General features: G+C 38.7%; 2 protein-coding genes across 13 annotated transcripts in view; one reads left to right on the forward strand and one right to left on the reverse strand.

The window, feature by feature from the left end:
- Positions 1-21,026, reverse strand: part of SOCS5 (suppressor of cytokine signaling 5) — a 44,673-nt gene extending 23,647 nt beyond the window's left edge. Inside the window, exons 1-3 of one of the 11 annotated variants that reach the window (XM_036334670.1) lie at positions 20,826-21,026; positions 19,722-19,843; positions 6,610-6,696 (exon numbers count right to left, since the gene is read on the reverse strand). The gene's annotated coding sequence lies outside the window, so the exon portion shown is untranslated. Of the gene's footprint in view, positions 1-1,214; positions 6,235-6,609; positions 6,697-9,249; positions 10,212-19,721; positions 19,844-20,498; positions 20,702-20,825 lie in introns of those variants that run through there. The other 10 variants (XM_036334669.1, XR_004971842.1, XR_004971843.1 and 7 more) reach the window with 10 other exon arrangements.
- A 120-nt stretch (positions 21,027-21,146) lies between these two features.
- The window catches only part of PIGF (phosphatidylinositol glycan anchor biosynthesis class F), an 81,034-nt gene continuing 78,709 nt past the window's right edge, over positions 21,147-23,471 (forward strand). Inside the window, exons 1-2 of one of the 2 annotated variants that reach the window (XM_036334674.1) lie at positions 21,147-21,598; positions 22,779-22,889. The gene's annotated coding sequence lies outside the window, so the exon portion shown is untranslated. The remainder of the gene's footprint in view (positions 21,599-22,778; positions 22,890-23,471) is intronic. The other variant, XM_036334675.1, reaches the window with a different exon arrangement.

Genomic DNA, 23,471 nt, shown 5'->3' on the forward strand with positions numbered 1-23,471 from the left:
ACTGGACCGGAGGGCCGGAACAAAAGCATGGATGGAGTGTTTGTGTGAACTAATATAAATCCAAAGTAAACATCATTACATAAAAGGGTACGGTCTTTTTTTTTTTTTTTTTTTTTTTTTTTAGTTTTATTCATTTCAAACGGGCCGGATCCGGCCCGCGGGCTGTAGTTTGCCCATGGCTGGTCTAAAATCAAGAAAAACCCAATTTTTTTAAAAAAGAAATTTTGATATATGCTGCATCATGGATGAATCTTGATGATATTATGCTACATGAAATAAGCCAATCACAAAAGGACAAATATTGTCTGATTCCTCTTATATGAGGTTCCTAGAATAGTCAAATTCAGAGACAGAAAGTAGAATGATGGTTGCCAGACGCTGGGGGCAGGAGGAAATGGGGAGTTAGTGTTTAATGGGTACAGAATTTCAATGGGGAAGAGAAGAAAGCTCTGGTGATGGTTGGTAGTAATTAGTGTACAACAATGTGAATGTACTTTAATGCCACAGAAAAGTATACGTAAAAATGGTATCATTCATGTATATTTTATCACCATGAAAAGCCAGTATAACAGAGAAGAATATACAACCTTTTAAGTAAACACAACCTTTTGTGTTCTGCGTGGTTAATCAATTTTGAAAAGAAGCTATGCTCTCTATTGCTGGAAGTATCTACTTCTCTCCACATAATAGAGAATATAGAAAAAAGTTAAGTCTAAGATATCAGTGTCTACATAAGCAATTACTCTTGTTCACAGGAGTATTTAAATATCGTCTTCTTATGTCTCTGATAATTTTGCTGTAATCTTCTTGAATGTCTTTATCCATTCACTCAATACTTTATGAGCAGACTAGGTACTAAACTTTACGTAAGCTGCTAGAAAAAAAAAAAGAATACAGTATCATAATCTCTGAGAAGTGCACAATCTAGTAGACAAGGCAAACTAATTATAATACAACCTAAATGCTAATTAATTAGACGCCTGTTGGGAACTCAAAGCACAAAGCAACTACCTCTAGCTGGGGAAGCATAACACATTGCTAGTTGTACCCCCTACTTGTTCTTCCTTTCTTTCTCTCTCTATATAAAAGCCTAAGCGACCATTACGACTGGTCGACTGCTCGACCAGTAGCTATGACAATGCACTGACCACCAGGGCGCAGATGCTCAATGCATGAACTGCCCCCTGGTGGTCAGTGCACTCCGACAGCGGGAGCACTGCTCAGCCAGAAGCCAGGCTCATGGCTGACGAGCAGCTGCGGCAGTGGGAGCCTCTCCCGCCTCTGCGGCAGCTACCGAGCGGTGGCGGTGCTGTTGTCTGGCCCCAGCTCGGGCTCCTCCCCGGCTGTCTGCCTCTTCGCACACTGCTACATCCCTTGGGGGATGTCAGACTGCCGGTTTAGGCCAAGCCTGCGGGATCTGGCCTAAACCAGCAGTCTGACATCCTCCGAGGAGCCCCAGATTGCAAGAAGGCACAGGCCAGGCTGAGGGACCCAACTGGTGCACAAATCCGTACACTGGGCCTCTAGTAATAATATAATTAGCTAGCACACAGTTGCCAAGAACAGACACATTATTCGGTCTTCATTCAAGCCAATGAGATGCACGGAGAAATGTTGTGTGGGAGCTTTAGGGAAACTTTAAGAGATAGCTTGCCTAAGACCTTTCATTTTTGTTCCTTCATACTCATGCTGCTTAAAACAAAGATACCTCAACTTTGGGCCAGAAGGACAAAGGTCTGAGAGATATGAGAGATTCTGAAGGAGTTACTGGAAACTACTTCCTTAGTGATTTTGTGAAGAGCTGTCATTTCAGCCTTACACCGCAAACTCCAAATTTTTATGGGAGAAAAATAAATCCTCTTGTTTTTAAGGTCATTGTTATTTTGGTGGTTCAGTTACTTGTCACTGTACATAATTCTAATGAATGCAGGGGGTCAGGGAAGGCTTCACAGAAAAAGTGATGTTGAGCAAGGTTTTGAAGAATGAATAGTTACTTGCCAAGTGGAGAAAGGCATTTCAGTTTCAGGCAGGTAATGTAAAGGCACAGATGCAGGAAAGGGTCTGACTTTCCAAAGGATGAGGAGTGGTTCAGGTGACTGATGTATAAGGTAGGTGGAATGAAGTAAAAGAAAAAGCAACCCAAAGCTGGAAAAACACACTTAAAGAGTCTTCTTCCATGCCATGCTGAAAAAGATGCTTTTACTCCTGTACTTGGTCATCTATAATAATAAAAGCATAATATGCTAATTAGACCAGAGTTCTGGAAGGATGACGTTCCAGACGAAGCCGGGTCCCAGGTGCCAGAGGGAAACTGGTGCCGGCAGCCGAGGGAAGGAAGGCCTACTCTTGCACGAATTTCGTGCATCGGGCCTCTAGTATTAAATGACTATGAATTCAGATGATCTTCCGCATATTTTAGAAGATCCAAATGCCTCAGTCAGAAAACAAAGCAGTATGGATTAAGCTATGGTGAGGGAGAGAAACTTAGTTCTATAAGAGAAAGGCATACTAGTATTTCTGTACATGCTGAGGACTAGAAGAAATAATACCTGGCAGAAAGAAAAAATTAGGACTCCTGTGATAGTTAAGGGAGAGGAATCTGGACAACAAAGAAGAGCATACATATAATGTGGCAATGTCTGGCTGAGGTAAAGACTGGAATACCTGCTGTTTAAAGTAAACTGAGGTCAAAGAATTACAGTATAACTATGAGCATCTGATTATAATACATTTTATTTTTATTATCTGCCTGCACTCATTATATCCTTTTACAAGTGGCTGTCAGAGCTGAAGAGCATCTACCTATAATAGGAACCTGGTATTTGATGATCAAATACCTTTCCTATCAAAGAAGAGTTAAAAATATGAGTGAGGCAGAAAAAAATCAGTGCTCCTTATGTTTGTTTTAATTTTTACACAAGGAGGTACTATTCTTTTATTTTTCTGTAATATCATGTATTATTCTTGTAAACTTATAGTTTTAAAAACAACCACGTATGCCCAATCAAAAAAATAAAAAGTGGCAGCAACTATTACCTCATAGAAGTATCAAGAGACAAAATTATTGAGAGGTTCTATGGCTTCTGTGAATACATCATTTATCCCAACTTGCAGGAGACAATAAACAGACCTCAACGTTGAGATGATGCAATGTTGGAATTACCTGATGAAGATCTTATAGCAGCTGTTACCAAAAATGCTCCAAGAAGGGCAAACATTCTTGAAATGAATAGAGAGACTCAGCAAAGGAAAAGAACCAAATGGAAATTTGAAAAATGAAAAATACAATAATTCACTTCAATAAGCAAAATGGAGATGATAAAAGGAAGTCAGTGAACTTGAAGACTGATTGATAGAAATTATCTAGTCTGAACATCAAATAGAACAAAACATGAAAAGAGCCTCAAGAACCTTTGGGATAACAAAGGTCTAATGTTGGTGTTACTGGCATCCTGAAAGGAGAGTGCAAGAGTGGAATGCACAAAAGTATTTAAGAAAATAATGACTTTTAAAGTTTTCAAACTTGGTGACACAACATATATACAGATTTGAGAAGCTCAGAGGACCAAAAAAAGAACAAACCCCCAAGAAACCCATACCCAGACACATCATAGTCAAACTGATAAAAACTCAAGACAAAGGAAAACTAGGAAAGTAGACACACACACACACACACACACACACACACACACACACACACACAGTAACATACTATTAATAGGGAAACAGCAATTTGAATGAATCTAAATTTCTCACCAGAAACCACAAAGTGCAGAAAGAAATGGCATATTTTTAAAGGACCTAAAGAAAAGAACTGTCAACACAGAATTTCTATATCCAGTGAATATATTCTTCAGATATTAAGGCAAAATAAAGACACTCTCAGGTGAAGGTAAAATTAAGAGAATTCATGGCCAGCAGATATACTCTAAAAGAATTACTAAATGGTAGAAGGAAAATGATGACAAAGGAAAAAATGGGACATTAGTAATGAAGAAAGAACAAAGAAATTATAACCATCTGAGTAAATATAATAAATTATTTTTCTCTTCTTGAATGTTTGGCAGTTAAAAGCAAAAACTATAATGTCTGATGGGGTGTTCTATGTATGTAGAAGTAATATATAAGAAAATAAAATAAAAAAGGAGGAGGGTAAAGAGACATAGTGTTAAGACTTCTACATCCCACTCAAGTGGAAAAATATTTATTCTAAGTAGACTATGAAAATTTAAATATGTATATTATAATCCCTAAGCAACCATGCACACAGACACTAGAAAGAGATATAGTAAAAAAAAACAACACAAAAACCCCACAATAGATAAATTAAAATGGAATACTAAAAACTGTTCAAATAACTCAAAATAAGGCAGGAAGTGAAAAAAGTGATACAAAACAAAACAAAAATCCCTTATACTATCCCTTTGTGTCATACCCCTAACCCCTAACTATCCTGTTTTAACCCATGACAACCACTGATGTCATATAAATGGAATCATACAGTAAGTAACCTTTTGAGACTGGCTTCTTTTACTCAGCATAATGCTTTTGAAACTCATCCAAGCTGTTGCATGTGTCAATAATTCATTCATTTTATTGCTCAATAGTATTCCATTGATTAACTGCACTACAATTTATTTATCTAGTCACCTGTTGAAAGCCACTTGGATTATTTCCAGTTTGGGGCAATTATGAATAGAACTGTTAAAACATTTATGTACAAGTTTTTCTGTGAATACAAGTTTTCATTTCTCTAGGGATTGGGAAGGGGGAGGGGGAATGGGGAGATATTGGTCAAGGGGTATAAACTTTCACTTATAAGATGAATATTACTTGGGGACCTAATATATGGCATTAACTATAGTTAATGTACTGCATTGTATACTTGAAATTTGCTAAGAGCAGATCTTCAATGTTGTCACCAAAAAAGGGGGGGTATAACTATGTGAGGTAATAGCTATGTAAATTAGCTTGTTTGTCATAATCATTTCACAATGTATATGTGTATCAAATCATTATGTTGTATATCTTAAATATTAACAATTTTTATTTGTCAATTATACCTCAATAAAGCTGGGGGGTGGAAAATGCTGACTGGGACCAAGTACTAAGCAAACCATCTTAAGCAGGTATAAAATATTTCTTTTTTTGTGTGTGTCCCCAAAAATAAACGAGTCCACCAAAACACACAAATGATTATAATTCAAGAAAGTATTCTCTATAACTATATGTATTTTGGGGTGGCTGCCATAAAAGTTAGATCTTAGATTGTGAGTTTTAAGAAACAAAACACAACCATATGACCAAAGCCATTTATTTAGATAAGTAACCAACCTCACCATCCCTAACTGTGTCCTAGTTTCTAAACATTAAATGTAAGTTATCTGTAGAAGCACTCAACTCCTTTTAAATGACAACAGCATTTTTCTAACTTTTCAATCTTTAATCTTCTGGGATATGAGCTTTAAGTAGCAAATCCAGATGTTTCTACAGCTGAAAGTATGTTAATATGTAAGCTTGGGGCAATGAAAATTTGATAACAAATATTTATCTACTGCTAAACAAGTTAATTATTGAGTACTTAAATATTCCAAGCCCTAAGGGTCATACAAAAGAGATCAAGATGGTACAGGTCCTCAAGGACTTAGCTGAGGAGACAATACAGACTCATGAGATAGACACCAGAACTGTAAATAAAAAACTGTTATGTACAACAATTAGAGAATAACATCTAAATAGACATCAAAACATTCTGGTAACTCAGAAGAGAAAATAATTTCATCTGATGTTGAGAGACACTGGAATACAGTGAAAAGAAGAATGTACTGGAGTCTAGAGGCCTGTCTCAGCTCTGCCATTAAAAACTCTCGGGTATGTCCCAACTGCTCCCCAGTGTATAGTTAGTAGGCAAGGTACCTGATACAAAAAGGACATTTGTTCATTCACCACTGCTTTGGATTTGGCTAAGCAAGGAAGAAGGGGCAGGCAGGGGCTCCTTCTAGAAGGAATTCTGCAACTCAGGCCTATGGCAAGCTCACTATTTGAATTCAATTCCATCTTTTCACAACCATGTGGCTGTTCTCCTGGCCTCCTCCAGAGCACAAACTCTTGTATCAAGGGCCTCACTGTCCTGGGCCCAGCTGCACTGGCACCTCACAGTCCCAGGGACCCCCTATGATGCATCAGCTGTCTGGCTTAGTTTCAGGCTGGTTCTCTGGGTCTTAGTAAGCTTATCTGAAAGAAAGGGAATCAATCAGGTCCTTTAGAACATCATGATCTGTTAATATAAAAATTAGAAATATTATCCATAGAACATAAACCTTACTAAGTTGTCAGCTATGAGTAAAACAACTTATAAAATTTGTTATCTGGACTTTACTTGTTTGTTCTACAAGGAATATCAAACTGTTTTTAGAAATGCCAAACAGGAAAAGCAAACACTAATGAATTCTTTAAAAGAACAATTCTTACTTTAGTCTCAAAATATTAAAATGGCTAGATCTCACAGTAAAACATAACCTATGAAAAGATTCATCGCAGTTCTTCCCTAGATTGAGTTAATTCTTATGACTCAGAACAATATTCTTGTAAATCAAATACTCTTAGTACCTCTAGAACACCAAGTGCAGTAGAGTTCCCAGCAATGTCTGCAGGCAGCAAGAAAAAGGTCAAGAGTGCCCTTCTTAACTTCCAGACCTAAAACCCAGAAGTAGAAAAAAACACATCATCTTAACAGTCCCTGAATGACAACTATGTGCTAGATATTGTCCTAGTAACTTTAAATAGATTATCTTATTTAGTTCTCACAACAATCCTATGACTTGGCTAGTTATTATCACAATTGTCATGATGAGAAAATTGAGGCTCCGGGGGTTCAGAAAATGTCCCACAGCTACGAATATTTTACAAAGCCTAAAAATAAGGTAAATCAAAGAATGTGCCACTGTCTTAAGCCTTTAGAAAAACACTCTCATCAGTGGACCCAACTGTTCACATACCTTTGGTAGATATAGCCCTATAGTGAAGATGTGGACTATCAAACCATCATGATTGGATATTATATCTTAACTTAAATTAAGAAATTAGCTTTGTTTTCCATATGAGACTTCAGTAATTTACTTAGCATGAAACCAGTTCCCCAGATCAAACTGAGTTTCTAGATCTACAATTGCTGAGGAACAGACACCAGACTATTCAAGTTAAGGTCATTCTTTGAGGTCTGTTATGAATGGCACCTCCCTGGAGATGTCTATTTCTTTGTTCATTAACCATAACATTCCTTTGTCTCTTCTTTTGAATATTAACTTTCTCCACTGGATTTCTAATATGTTCTTTATATAGCAAAAAATGTAAAGCTGACCACTAGAGTGAGTTCTTGAAGAGTCCCAGGTCCATATGCCTATGATGCCCTGGATAGAGACAGCAATATAATATTTTATTAAGAAAACTAAAGACTATGATTTCCATTCTTTCTTTAACATAAGAACATCCATACCTGCAAGGAGGTGGGTAGTTACAGTGGCTGAGAAAGGAAGACAAAAACATATTTAAAAAATACTCTGGAGCCCATGGCTCAGTTGAGCACAGACCCAGGAATGAAGAGGTTGCCGAGTCAATTTCTAGTTAGGACACAGGCCCAGGTTGCGGGCTGGATCCCCAGTAGGGGACCTGCAGGAGGCAGCCAATCTATGATGTTCCTCTCGCATAGATGCTTTTATCTCTCTATCCCTCTCCCTTCCTCTCTCTCTAAAAATCAATAAGAACATATTAAAAAAAACACACACCAACTTTGAAAAAAAAGAAAAAAGGAAAGAAAGAAATATTAAATATCTTTAAGTATACAAAGAATTATTTGATAGAAACCCACACTTTTAAACTATGAAACATGGAGCACTGCCTTAGTTTGGGAACAGTTTAGAATATGTATTACACATATAGTGTAAGAATAAATGTCTCTTTCACTTACTGATAAAGATCAGTTTAGAATATATGCAAAAATGGAAAAGAGGCATGGTTAAGATGAGAAAAACTAAAATCACTTAAATCCTTCTTCCCTTATCTTTCCAATCATTAATTTTATCAGAATTTTTAAAATTAAAGTAATTTTTTGGGGGTGTGTGTGTCCGACTATGAGTACATGCTTATTGTAGGAAATGTAAAAAGTATTAAATATTGTATTAAGAATATGTTATCAGAAATAAATCCAGAGACATGGAAGCATACAATAGACTGAATCTCAGAGGGAAGGGGGAGGGGAGAAGTGTGTGGGAAGAGATTAACCAAAGAATTTATGTGCATAACCAATGAACACAGACAAAAGTTTGGTGAAGGCCTGGGGTGGGGGATGGGTGTGAGATAAAGGGAGGAAAAAAGGGGACATCTGTAATACTTTCAACAATAAAGATAAATTAAAAAAAAGAAAAAGACTATGTTCTCTGACCAAAATGGCATTAAATGAAAACACAGTAACTAAAAAGATATCTGGAAAATCCCAAGTATTTGAAAATTATTTGACAATACTCTTTGGAACAATCCATGGGTCAAAAAAAAAAATTACAAGCGACATTAGAAAATATTTTGAATGAAATGCTAATGAAAATGTATAGCTTTAAATGTTGATATTTTAAAAAATAAATTTTAAAATCAATGAACTAAGCTTTCACCTTAAAAAATTAGAAAAAGTAGAATAAATTAAACCCAAAATAAGGATGAAGGAAAGAATTACTGAAAGAGCTCAAATCATAAAACACAAAACAGATAATCCACAGAAAAATAAATCAAAAGAATCAAAAGTTGATTATTTTAAAGGACTGATAAAAGTGATAACCCCTAACTAGACTAATCAAGGGGAGAGGGAGAAGAAAATGAATCCAATATCAGAATGAAAGAGGGAGCATACAATAGATCCTACCAACATAAGAAGGAAAACTGTTTTATAACATATATAATTTATTTTCAAGCTGACAAATTTGACAAGTTAAGATAAAATGGGCAGATTCCTTGAAAAATACAAATTATCAAAACAGGCATAAAAAGAAATAGAAGATCTGAATAGTCTTATATCATTCTTTTAAAAATTGAATCCTTAATTAAGAACCTTTCCACAAAGAAAACTGCAGGCCCAGGTGGTTTCATTGGTAAATTCTATCAAACATTTAAGGAAGAACAGCAATTTTACCCAAACTCTTCCATAAAAGGAAGAACAAAGGAACACTCACTGCTGGTAGAAATGTAAAATGGTAAACCCACCTTCGAATTTGTTGTCAGTTCCTCATAATGTTAAACACACACATATTCTAAAACCCAGCAATTCCACGTCTAGGTATTCATCCAGAATACATGTGTCACAAAAAGCCTTGTATAAGAATGTTCATAGCAGTTTTAGTCATAACAGTTGAAAATGGAAAAAAAAACCTTTCTGCAATAATAATAATAATAAACAAATTACAGTATATCCACATAATTGAATACTGGTCAGCAACTAAAAGGAAGTAACTACAGTTACATGTAACATGGATGAATCTATATTTTAAACAAGAGCTTCATAAAATTTTTATGCCCAGGAAAGTTTGAGAACCATGGTTATAGAAATATGTAAGAAAACAAAAAGAGAAAATAGGGATTTGGGTAATTTATAAGCTAATCAGTGCCATATACATTATTAACTATATGTAACAGTTGTCATCTTCCATTAAGTGCTTAATTGCCATTTAAATCAATATTCCTCTGATCATGTTTAATTTTCTACTTATGTGCTTCAAGGAATCCCAATTCCAAATTTTAGTCTTCGATCATCTAACTACCCTAATTTCTCATTAATCCCAACTCATACTGTACATTTTAGATAAAAATCCTGTTCACCAGTTTCCTTTTTTTCCCTTCCTTAATGTCCCACTTTCTTGATACTGTTTTCCCCACCTCTTTAATAGTGTTATTCTTACTCTTCACTGCACAGATTTGTCTTTCTACCTCCTTTAAGACTGAACCAAAAACTCATCTTTTCCACTAAGTGCTAAACCTCAGATTTTTTCCAAATTCTCTCAGCACCCGAAGATCTTGCTCCTAATATATGTATTTATTTTACTGAATTTGGACATCTCTTATAATGACTCACTAACTCCATCCCCTGGTTATAGAGTAGACCAGTGATGGCGAACCTTTTGAGCTTGGCGTGTCAGCATTTTGAAAAACCCTAACTTAACTCTGGTGCCGTGTCACATATAGAAATTTTTTGATATTTGCAACCATAGTAAAACAAAGAGTTATATTTTTGATATTTATTTTATATATTTAAATGCCATTTAACAAAGAAAAATCAACCACAAAAATTAGTTCGCGTGTCACCTCTGACACGGGTGTCATAGGTTCGCCATCACTGGAGTAGACCCTTTGGGTCCAGTGAATTAAAAAGATTACAGTCCTTTTCAAGGTTCATTTTCTTGTGCTGTTTTTACTTTTCTCTCTGGCATTCTAGTTGCCAGAGGCTTAAACTCTATAGGGCTGGAGGGGTAGGAGAGAAAGAGATGGCTGATTATGGCTGTTCTGCATTAGATTTTAAAGGTAAAAAAAGCCTTTAGGCTTCAATATCTGTTCAGACTTGCTCACTTACCCAAAGAAGCAAACAGGATTCTAAAAAGAGACTTTAGGAGAGGAATAAGGAAGTGTGTTTGTCTATGAATTCCCTGTGTCGTACAGGTGATCAGACAGGATGCAGTACAGTTTCAAGGACATTCAAATATTTCTGACAGCAAATATTTCTATGTATTGTTTATAATGTTAGGGGGTGGAGGTTTGACTGGAGGTGGGCAAAAATTAAAAATCAAACTAAGCGCCAGTACTCTTTGTTCTGCATACATTATTACTTAGGAATTACTCGTCTAATTTCACAACTTTCAATTTTAAATTATGCCTTCCAAATCATATTTATAAACCCGATCATGCGCCTGAGCTAGAACAATATTCCCAAATGATATCTTGATCATGTTAATCTAAAAAGCACAGAGTTATCTGAAAGCAAACTTAGTATTCTCCGCCTCTCAAACTTGCACATATTATTCTACTGCTAAGTCAGAAACCTTAGACTCATTCTCAACTTTCTCTATCATCTCCAAACACTAACGAAGTCTGGAAGACAAACTCCTAAATATCTCTGAAATCAGTGCTCTTGTTTCTATCCCCACTACAAATTCCTTAATTCATACCATCATTATCTCTTTCCTGAACTAGGGCAGAGCCTTAAATGACATCCTTGACACTAATCTACCTACCAGGGGCCAGAGAGACTGCCACATTCACTCAGCCTGCCACATGTATTATTTGATGAATAAATGTCTCCAATCTCTGTTCCTCCAGACTATTCTCTTTATTACTGCTATAATCAGTTTTCTAAACCACCAAACTATTTGTGTCACTTCCCTACCTATAAACAAAATAAAAATCCAAATTCCTACTATGGCATATAAAACTACTCACAATTTGTTCCCATTTTACCTTGGTTCTAGTCTTACTTTCTAATTTTTTTCTGCACTCATTTCAAGAGATCAAACTTCACCCTTTTCTTTAGACACACTATGCCCTTTCTTTAGACACACTATGCCCTTTCTTTTTAATAATCTAGAATAAATAGTAACTCAGTCCAGCTTATTTTGTTTTTATGAGTACCTTATACTATTTTAAGCCATTAGCTAAACCTGTACAGCAGTAATGACTGAAGAAACAATCAGATAATATAGCCAACTCTCAGTTAGCTTATCTATTAACATGGTCGGTATAGACTAAGTGGAAAAGTGAATAAAATGTTTCAACTAACTGTTGAGCTTCTTCCTTACAGTAAATTAATGTTAAAATTCTTCAGTGACAGACTTATTGTCCTCCTTTTGATTCCTAGGCACAAATAGAACTGTAACTCAATTTTCTTCATATCTATCCATTTCCTTTCTTTCATCTTTAACACCTCCCTTCCCCACTTGTTTCTCCTCCTGCTAAGTTTTTGCAGCATCCTCTTTGTCCACTCTTCACAAGAACACAAGTATTCTTCTACCACTTTTAATTGTAGAGCACTTAAAAATTTATAAAGCACTTTCACATATACTTACTCACTTGGTTCTTACCTCATTTTTTGGGATTCCAAAATCAACAAATATATATGCCCTTATAATTAAAAATAAGATGTTCTTCTTATATTTTAACTCAAATTTGAGGAAAATGCAGTTCAAAAAGTTCAGTGATTCACCTAACATACTGCTATTCCCTCTGCCTAGAATTCCATAAACCCTCTTCATCTGTTCCTCTCTTAAGACACAGCTTCTGTCTTCCTGTCCTTCCAGAGCAAGAATGTTATGCCTGTTTCAATGCTATTAGAATATTTTCACACCACTAGAATAATCTAGGTCTCTGAACTCTACTCTGGTGTTCTTTTCTGCCAAACAATATTTTCCTTACTAACTAATATTACATTTACTAATGCCCACTAATTACCCAGCATTTTGTAAAATCAAAAGGAGAAACATTTTATGGGCAACCAGCACTTATTTACCAATCTTGAGGGTAAACTGTACACCAAAACATCCCTACCTTTCCTTAAAAATCAGGAATTTAAGCAATGTCTCTAAATCCTCTGAAAATATCTAGATACTGTCTCTTGTGGTAATGCCACAGCAAAGGAGTAAAACAGCACTCCATAAACCCCAAATTAAACTATTACATGTTTTAAGAGATGCCTCTTAATATCTTGGGAAAATTTTAGGATTAACAATCAAAAGACCAGGGCCACAGTACCAACTGCAATACATATTTAACTGACTTGGGAACATCATTTAATCTCCCTGACTCAAATTTCCACTTTAATAATGCCACCCACCTTTCACAATTGTTAAGAGAATTAAATGAAAAAATGACTACAAATCACTTAGCCTGGAACACAATAGTAAAAAAAACGATAACCCCTTTTATACTTATTTTTATATACACCATTTTTGTTTTCTGAAACATGTTCTTGGACTTTGTAACCCAGCAGCAAATACAACGAAGTTATTTCCATGACTTCTGGATCCCCTACCTGGGTCATAACTCAGGTCCTAGAAATATAACTTGGAATATCTCCTCCTAAATGCATTATCTTGTTCTCTGCCACACGAAAACTCATCAAAAGATATTCCTGTAGCTTCTCCTTATTGGCTTGACTTTTAACTACCTGAAACAGCACACACTCAACTGCAAATCTGGCAATATTTACTGCCAGTATGTTTTTTGAATCACTTATTTTAAAATGTTAAAATAATCTGAACGATAAAGATTTATTTTTTAAAAACGTTAAATAAAATTAGTCCCAGCACTGATCACCTGAAGGTTAATGAGGTTGGAATGGTGTCTCATGTTAACAAAGTAAAAAACTAAATAAACAATTAGATAAATCAGCTCCCCTTTGGACATAGGCATATTTTGACTATTTTAATTTTTTTTTTTTTTTGAGAGAGAGAGAGAGAGAGAGAGAAATATCGATGTGAGAGTAAACATTGATCGGTTGTCTCCTGCACACGATTGAACCTGCAATCTGAGTATGTGCCCTGACCAGGAATCAAACTGATGACCTTTGGGTGCATGGGATGATGCTCAACCAATTGAACCACATTGGGCAGGGCCACAGGCATATTTTAACCCTTAAGAAATTACTTGGATTTCTCTAATCAAACTATACTTACATTTTTAGTAAATTTATCCTTTAGTTTTATAGACTACTTCAGTAGTTTTCCTGATACGATGACATACTAATCTATGGAGCCCAAGATCTATGCCAGGCACCAAACGCCCATGAAATCCTGGTTTTCCTCAACATTTTTCTCTTTCCATCCTCTGATGGCTTCTTTAGCTACCCTTCTTTTGACTACCCACCATATATACAGGCTTAAAGTTCAGCTCCCAAATCATTTTCCTTCTTTCATGTTTCATTTTAAGTATATATATTATTTAAATGGGCTTCTTACCTTTTCAAATTTTTGAACTACAACATATATACTTGATTACCACCTTTAACTGAAGAATCTTGCTCAGAATAAAAAGACTGGATGTTATTCCTGTTACAGTGGTCTTCAAATTTAAAGAGTCATAATTTGAAGATAATTGCAGAGCAGATAAGCCCATTTCAAAATCTTCATCACTGCTTCCTCTTATTAATTTTGATAAAAGATTACTGTATGATATCTCATCAAAGTAAAGGTAAATTTAATTTTGGTATTAAACAGCATATAAGTAAAGTGCTTATGAACTATTGGAGAAGCCATGGAAATATATTCTCACTATACTGTATTTGGCAAGGGTGTAATTATAGTCTCTCTCAAGTCATTCCTTAGAATGTGTCACCTACCAGGTACATGTAGAATAAAACTAGGTAACTAATTCTCAGTTAAAGCACTCAGATGTATATTTACCTAATAGTAACATGAGTCGCAGTTTAGCCAATTACCCTTCAAGGTTACTTCTGCTTTAATCAGATTCAAAAGCCCTCCCCCCCCCCCCCCTTAAAAGTAGGATAGTTGGCTAATCCAGATGAAGAGTTTTTACATTGGGCAAGGCAAATAATTTGTATTTTCCCTGTCCTTCTCTAACATCTACACTGAAGCTAAGAAAGTAACTTGCATGGTCCATATCTACCCAGTCCACATCCCCATGAATTTTAAATATGAGTATCAAGCAATTCACAATGCCATAACTGTTTTTAAATATACAAAGAAAATTCCAACTTAATGAAAAATTGAGCAATGGTTGTATTTTATTATAACATGGTAATGCTAATATCTTTTGAAATCATATTTAACTAAATATTTTATTCATATAATTAGATTATGTAATAGATGGAACAAAGTATCTGTATGTTTAAATTATATAAAATTTCTAAAGGCACGTCATGAGTCCAAAAAATGTACAATAAACTGTAATAACTTCATAATCTTTATTATAATAGTTAATCAAAAGAAGATTAGGAGTTGGTCACTCTCATATATTAAAACTTTGTATCAGTTAAAAATTAATACAACCCTGGAAACTTTTGATGGCTCCATGTAACTCTTTTAGTCCTGCTAGCATTACTTCAGATTAAAGGGATGACCCATGTATTTATCATATGAAGTACTACCAACAGAATGCCTGCCTGAGATCTAAAACAATATAGCGAGAGTCTACTACTATCATAACGAATACGCTTTTGAGCTATACCTTATTTCTGATTTTAATATCTAACCTGTAAAATAAACTCAATTTAATAAACTCTAAAAATAAGAGCAATTAAAAATATTATGTGAAATACACTAAAAAATAATTGAAATTAATGTTTTAAAAGAGGCATGAAAAATAAGCTCATGTGTTACAGATGATGAAAAGTTACATGTTGTTACAGGAGGTTAAGATGTTGTGAGAAGGAAAGACCACAAAGATGCTTGAGAATCAAGGAAAGACCCATAAAGATGCTTGAGAATTAAGATTAACCTACTGTAATCAGAAGAAGAGCTACTGTAAATGCAATAGGACCTCCTAAGGCAAAAACAATACAAATCCAAAAGAAATCTACCACTGTCACCACAAAATACATTTGATAAACCACATGCTCATGACACTAATTAGACCTGGGTTACAGCAAATTTAAAAAGAACAAAATGTTACAAAATTGGAGTAACACAAATTTTATCACTAAAACCTAACAGTTTAATGAATGAAGTCATCAAAATATGCAGTTAATAAAAAGCAAGGTTCAAAGATCTTTTGATGGTTCCACTGGCAGAGAGGAGTTTAATAACAGACCTTATAAATTCCTGGTTTCCTTATCTAAGCATACCCAGTAGGCCTCTAGAACTCAGTAGAGTACCTGCAAATCAATTTTAACATTTTGCTTCTATATTAGTGAAACTGCAACAAGGGTCTCCTGATGACATTCAGAAAAACAGACACCCAACTTGTTATGCACATCTAATTAAAGGTCTAAGGTGAACAGAGGAAGCAGGACAAAAAGTGAGAGCATCAACTATACTAACTGCCCTTAAGGCAGACTATTATTTTTATCTAGGAATTTTTTTTTTGGTAGCCTCAAAGTGATTTTGTTAACAGCAAGGAAACAAGTGAGCGTACAAATGCCTATATATGCCTACTGAACCATAAAGTATAAGGTCTAATATCTGCTGTACCCTTACTATGTGCTAAAGAAGCACTTTTAATCCTCACCAATACTCTATGAGGTGGGTACTTTTATTACCCTCACTTTACAGATGAGGAAATCTAGGTACACAATGGTTAAATCACTTGCCAGAGATCATAATGTTATTAAGTGGCTGAAATACAAATCCAGTTTTTCTCTATTACAACTATAATAGAAATTATGTTTTCATAATTATCATGTAATTCTACTACTGCTCTTTTATAAAGGTACTAGAATCCATTTTAACATAAAACCTTCACAATCACTAAAATTTATATTTTAAATATATAGTTTTCTTTGAAAATGAGCCTTTTGAAATCTGAAAATCTTTTTTTTAAAATGTATTTTTATTGATTTCAGAAAGTAAGGGAGAGGGAGAGAGAGATAGAAACATCAATGATGAGAGAGAATCATTGATTGGCTGCCTCCTGCACACCCCACACTGGGGATTGAGCCTGCAACCAGACCATGTGCCCTGACCACTGGGAACTGAACCAATCATCACCTCCTGGTTCATAGGTCAACGCTCAACCACTGAGCACACCAGCCAGACTGAAAATCTTTTAAGCAATTAAGTTTTAGCATAAAAATTATAGAACACTAGCCTACTCTAATAAGCTTACCTAATTTTTTTTTGAAGATTTTTAAAAAATATATATTTTATTGATTTTTTACAGAGAGGAAGGGAGAGGGATAGAGAGTTAGAAACATTAATGAGAGAGAAACATCGATCAGCTGCCTCCTGCACGCCCCCTACTGGGGATGTGCCCGCAACCAAGCCTGGGACCCTTCAGTCCACAGGCCAACACTGAGCCAAACTGGTTAGGGCTTACCTAATATTTTAAATTTAGATGACAGTTTGTCCCTTCCCACTGAGAGAAATACCAGCACTTCCACTAACAATGCAGCATATTGTTTTAAAATTTTCAGTAAAAGCTCATACAGCTTTACATCACTTCATGTATAAAAGTAGTCAACTTCAAGAATGTGGACTAACTGGAACTCTTACATGATGCTGGTGGGAGGGTAATATGGTACAGACATATTGGAAAAAAGTTTGGCAATTTCTTAAAGGACAATAACCACAACCACAACACAAATCACACCTTGTATCCAACCCAGTCATTCTACTCCTAGTTATATACCTAAGAAAAATGAGAGCATTTATCCAATGATTTGCACATGAATGCTTATAAAAGCTTTATTTTTTAATAACCAAAGAATAAAAACAACCCAAATGTCCTCAACAGAAGAATGAATAAGCAAATTGTGGGATAACTCTATAACGGAATACTACTCAGCAAATAAAAGGTAATGAACTATAGACACAGATAATAATATGGACAAACCTCAAAAATAATTATGCTGCACAAATGAAGCCACATAAAATCAAGTACACACTATGTGAATTTATTTATGTAAAATTCTAGAAAATCCCAAGTAGTCCATAGTGACAGAAAGGGTTGCCTGGGAATGGGGGAGGGGCAGAAGAGAAGGATTACAGAGACCAGACATTTTAGAAGGTGATGAATATGTTCATTATCTTGACTGTGGTGATAGTTTCATAATTGTATATTTTAACATGTGAAGTTTACTGTTTGTTAATTACACCTCAGTAAAGATGTTAAAAATGGAGAGAAAAAAATCAGTCAACTTAACTTCTCATCTTTAGAAGGGAACAACATCACAAATAATTGAAAAGCCATTTATAGTTGGCACTAGAATGTTTTAGTTTAAACACTATGCTTTTCCGCCATCTTTCCGTGCCACCATAATGAGGCACATGAATGTACTGGCTCTAAGAGTATCAACAATGCCAAAAAGAGAGGCAAACTCCAGGTTCTTATTAGGCTGTGCTCCAAAGTCATCGTCCGGTTTCTAACTGTGATGATGAAGCACGGTTACATTGGTGAATCTGAGATCACCACTGATCACAGAGCTGGGAAAATTGTCGTAAACCACATGGGCAGGTTAAATAAGTATGGAGTGATCAGTCCAGATTTGATGTGCAACTTAAAGATCTAGCAAAATGGAAGAACAACCTGTCAGTTTCGTTTCACTGTACTGCCAACCTCAGCGGGCATTATGGACCATGAAGACAAAGACACACAGGAGGGCAAATCCTGGGATTCTTTTTCTATAGGTATAATACATATGTGCAAATAAAATGCCTCAATGGGAAAAATAGAAAATAAACACTTTAAATGTGATAAAATAGAAAAACCCTGGACTACAGTCCAGAGATCTGTCCATCACTAACAAGCAATTTTGTCCCTTCCACTATTCTGGGCCTTGGTTTCCTGCAAAATAATCATCTCCATGGTCTACAATTCCAGCTCTAGAAGAAATATGGCTCATACCATATATCTTTTTCCCAAGCTTCCCATTCTCATTGTTTAGTTATTACTGCATTATTGTCCCTTGTCTACAAATGGAGAAAACAGCCCATTCTAAACAAAGGTGATAAGAAATAGCTTTCTAAGATCACTGGTTTGCTACAGATGAATCTCAAGGTGAAAAATGTAGAAGCTATTATAATGTTAAAAGGTGTTAGGTTTCAGTATTTTAGGCTACTGTTTTGTGTGCCAGTACATTCTCCCTAAGGACAAACAGTAAAATTCAAGGACAATAGGGAGGAAAAAAAAAAGTAATTATCCATTAATTATTCAAGAACTAAAGAGGTGCCAACTGAACATATTAACTTTTTTTGCAGATTTTCTCTGACCAATGAATTGCATTAAAAAGCACAATCTGATCTATAAAATTTCACCAAATCTCTTTAAGTACTCCCTTAAAAAGCTTTCATTTTATAAATTATGAGAAATTAGTAAGATAACATATGGGGTTAAGGAAATATTTAAAAGATTAAAGATTTAGCAGTGCAAATCTTAGCTGCTGCTTCTCAGAGACAGGAAGTGCCTCTGTGGACTGCCACTCACTGCCTAACGCTGATATGCATTTTCTATGTTCCTAATCCATTCTCAAGAGTGTTATACAAATGCAAGATTCTTAAAATTAAACTAAGCATCTGACATTAAGATCCCCAACTGTTAGAAACCTCAACCCGATTTTAGTATTGGCTTCTAGGCTGCTAACTTACCAACATCTTTCCAATTCAACACACAAAGTATCTTAAAACTTCTATAGAATTTGTGATTCAATTTTGCATGATCTTGTAAAGAAACAATTAAAAACAAGAAAAAGAAAGCATGTGAATGACGTATTAATGTTGTAGAATACAAGTCAGTAGCAAACTAAGCAATCCAGTCCAATCTAAATGTTAACTTGGTAAGAACTGAGCCACTTGGTATAGAACTGAGCAGTGGCTATAGATGAAGAGACTTGAAGAAAGGATCTTCAGCAGCTGGAGCGGCTGCTACAAGAATTTCAAGGTGCAGCTTTGAGAATCTTCGGTAAAACTGGTTAACTGTAAAACACCATCAAATACGTGCATACACTTAAAATTAAAGGGTAGCTTAAAAGGTCTAGCTGCGAGCCAGCTTTCGGTGGGAATGCCAAAAGGAAATGTCAAAATCACCTCTCGAGACTCCACTCGCCCAGCCTTCAAACTTGAGATCCATGCCACGGTGTGCACTTAAATTGTTTCTTAGCATCCTTCTTTACATGCAATCCCCTCTCCGGAAAGTCGCTTCGCTTCAGCTACCCAAATACCCAAACCCCAGTCCCCAGGAATCTTAGGACCCCGAGCAGTTTGCAGAGAAGTCTTCCTGCAGCCGCCGGCGCATCCCTTCCCACCTCGCGTTATAAACCCGGGGTGCCCCAGTCACCTCAGCCCCCATCAAGCGTCCCAGTGTCCCCTCTCTGCCAGTGGACCTCTTTTCTTCGACCCTGAGGACCCCCGCTCCCGTCAGAGTCTTAGAGCCCTAAGTCAGTCGGCGGTGCCCGGTTCCCTGCAGCGCCCGCATTGCCCCACAATCTCCGGTAGCCTCGCCCCCATCCACCTCGACCAGGATCACTAACGTTCCCCTACTAGACCGGGGGGTACCCTGTTCCCCTGAGACACCTCACGTTTCCCCAGCCAGATAGCAGTTCCACAGAAATGCATCGAGAGCCTACTAAGCGCAAGCTCCCACTACGCGCGGCGCGGTCTGCACAGGGCTCGCTGTCCCACGCCCGCCGTCTCCTTCCCGGCCAGAGGCACTACGCTGCCTCCGCCCGGGGCGTGGAAGCACCGGCCGGAGGCGGACTCCGCCGGGCGCGGGCACCGGGGACCGTAGAGGCGGCCGCTAAGGGCGGTACAGGAGCCGGGGAACGGGTGCCGGCAGTGCCGGGCGCGGGCCGCGGGGAGACTCACCGGTCGGGGCGCGCGGGGCGGCCTCATCCAGGGGCACCTGCGGCCAGGCAGGATGGGCCTGGACGGCGCAGTCACCGAGAGGGCGAGTCCGCCCGCCCGCGGTCCCGTCCCCTCCGACTGCCTGAACGAGCGCAGTCTCCCTCCCTCCGGACCGAGCTCGGGGACACCAGCTCCGCCGGATGCCCCCGCCAGGCCCCCACCCCCTTTCCCGGCCGCCTCCCCCTTGACACCCTTCTCCCCTCCCCCCTCCCCCCAACCCCCCTCGGAATGGAAAATACCTCCCGGGTGGGGGGCGGCGGGGGCACGCCTCTCGGAAGGGCAGCCTACCGTGACCAATAACAGGAGGGGCTCTGGAGGGGCGGGATTCCTAGTGGCCAATCCGGAGGCAGGTAGGTGAAGGCCGAGGGAGGGAGGCTGGGAGCGAGAGGGGGGCGGCCCGGGAGTCCGGGAGGTCCGGCCGCTCGGGTGCGCGCAGCGCGCGGCTGCCATTTTGGAGTCGGGCAGCTGCTACGGCGGTCGGGTCGGGCCCGGAGGGGAAAGGGAGGAGCCAGTCAGGTGGGAGAGAGTTGGTCACGTGAGCTCGAGGGGCGGGGTTAAGCGGGCTGCGGCTCGAGGGGAGGGGTCGACGGCAGCGACTGGCTGGGACGCAGGGTGGTCACGTGGTCGCAGTCGGGCCCCGGGTGGGCTTGGGGGCGGAAGGTCAACCTGAGGTGGGAGAAGGAAGCCAGCTTTGCCCTGGTTTCAACTTCGTTCAGGAAAAGGAAAGGGAAAGTGATGAATGGACAGTGTGAGCGACGGGGCGGAAAATGTGAATGAGCCTCCGAGCTTCTTCCAGCTACATTGCAGGATCTGCGGGAAACTGGGCGCTCCACTTAATTCGAGTATTGCCATCCCTACGCCCAGCTGTCACAAACGTGACTCACAAATCCATGGAGGGGTGTTTGTCGCCCACTCTTTGCCTGCACTGTACACGGAAGGGCACCCGCTCTAGAAATGGACGAAAGGGTAGAAGCTTCCTAGTTGAGGCCTTGTGACGCTGCCAGGACTCTTTCCCGCTGGCCTCCTAGAAACCTGTCATCATTCACAAACTTCTGTGTTAGGTAAGCCCGTGATTGGATTCCAACGCCTCCAAACATAAAACAAACTACTACCTACCCCTCCCCCGCCCCCACACACACACCCAAAGGAAAAAACAACTTGCCTATGAGACCCTGTCGAGCATTCAGTTCACGCTTCAAGTCCAGCCCAATTATGCTCCCGGTGAGTCCACTGAAAGTGCTCTTCTTCAGGGTCACTTTTCAGTTCTTACTTGATCTCCGTTGCAGTATATTCTATAGATAGACTACATCCTTCTTGAAACTTGGTCACCACCCAAATGCACACCTGACCCCAGTTTCCCTGGAACTATCATTTCCCTGAAACTACAACCGCAGGTTGTCTTTCTCTTCAGTTAATCCAGCTCTGTTCTCTGTTGGCTCTTTGAGTCCAGAGGGGATCCCGAGCCCCCTCCTCAGTCGTACAGCATCGTTCTGTTGCAGAGTAGGTGGCCTAATCGTCTTGATGGCTGGGTACACCTTCTATGTGCGTCTGGGTTCACCATGGGAACCCAGATGCTTCCGGAAGTCCACACAATCTGTTCCTTATCTTCTTTGGTAACATCACCATCCATTCCCTTAGCCAAGCCAGGACCCTGGGAGTAATCCTCCATGCTACGCCCCCACTGTGTAACACCTCTTTCTCCCTTCTAATTTTGCCCTGTTGATTCGATTTACCAAATGCCCTTTCCTCTCCATTTCTACAGCCACGGCCTCACCTGGCCATTTATATTCACCAGGCCAGTATGTACTAAGCACTTTACTAGGTGCCAGGGGTTATTTGAGATGCTTAGGCTGGAGTGATGAACAAAACAGATAAGGTTCATGAATGGGGTGAGACATACAAAAGTCTATCAGTAAAGTAGCAAATAAACAAGATAGTTCAGGAGATGCTAGTTGCTATGAGGACAAAGGCAAACAAACAAAAACCTACCCCACAACAACAACAAAAAGACAGGGACACCTGCAAGACCCTCCTGGAGTCGTGGCCCAGCTCTTCACCTCAGTCTTTGCCCCCCCACCCTCACCCCAACACTCATCCTCTCTTCTTATTCTTAAAGAGAGTAAGGCCCAGAACTTTTCCTTTTATGTTACAGTTGCCTGAATACAAATCCCCCAACCAGAAGATAAGCTACGTTGAGGGCAGGGATTATGCCTTACTTTATACATCTTTGTGTCTCCTCAGCACCTTGGCCCAGAATGGGTGCTCAGAAAACGAGTGTTAAATGAATTGGTGAGTCGCCTGAGACCTGAATCACTGCCACAGAAGCATCCCTGGCCCAGATCAGAATGGAAGGTCAGTGAACTCACCTATTAGAATCTAGTGGTAGTGATGCCTCATGGTAGGGGACAGGGTAATCATGAATTTGACAATCTGTGTTCATCCCTTCCAGCCCTGGGATCCCATGAAGCTGTGCCCCATGTGTAGCAGTAGTTGCTTCATAGACACTGTTTATTGGACAGTGCCAAGTACATGTGGGCAGTTTAAAAGTACTCTTTGTTTCCGATGATGAGCTTCCAACTCAAAGCACTTTGGGTGAATTGCCAGGGTAGACTCTGCAGGAGAAGGTTGCTGTTGCCACTTCACTTTGTATTTCCAGGCCCTTGGGTATTGCACCCCACAGGGAGGGAGTTGTTGCCAGTTCCGGCACAGTCATTGTAATTAAATCCAAGTTCTGGCAAAGGGCAGTACGTAATTATGAAGTATTATTATGGTTTTTATCATTATTAGACACCCAGCTGCCCAGCCCAGGAAACCACAGTAGTAAAACACTGGGAAGCCAAGCTCCTCTCCCAGCTGGCATGAATCAATACCAGGTGTATTGGCACACAGACTTGCAGCTCCACTCATCAAGATGGGTCCTTCTGTCCCCTCTTT

Source organism: Myotis myotis, unplaced genomic scaffold (assembly GCF_014108235.1).
Source record: "Myotis myotis isolate mMyoMyo1 unplaced genomic scaffold, mMyoMyo1.p scaffold_m19_p_14, whole genome shotgun sequence".
In the NCBI taxonomy this organism is placed as follows: domain Eukaryota; kingdom Metazoa; phylum Chordata; class Mammalia; order Chiroptera; family Vespertilionidae; genus Myotis; species Myotis myotis.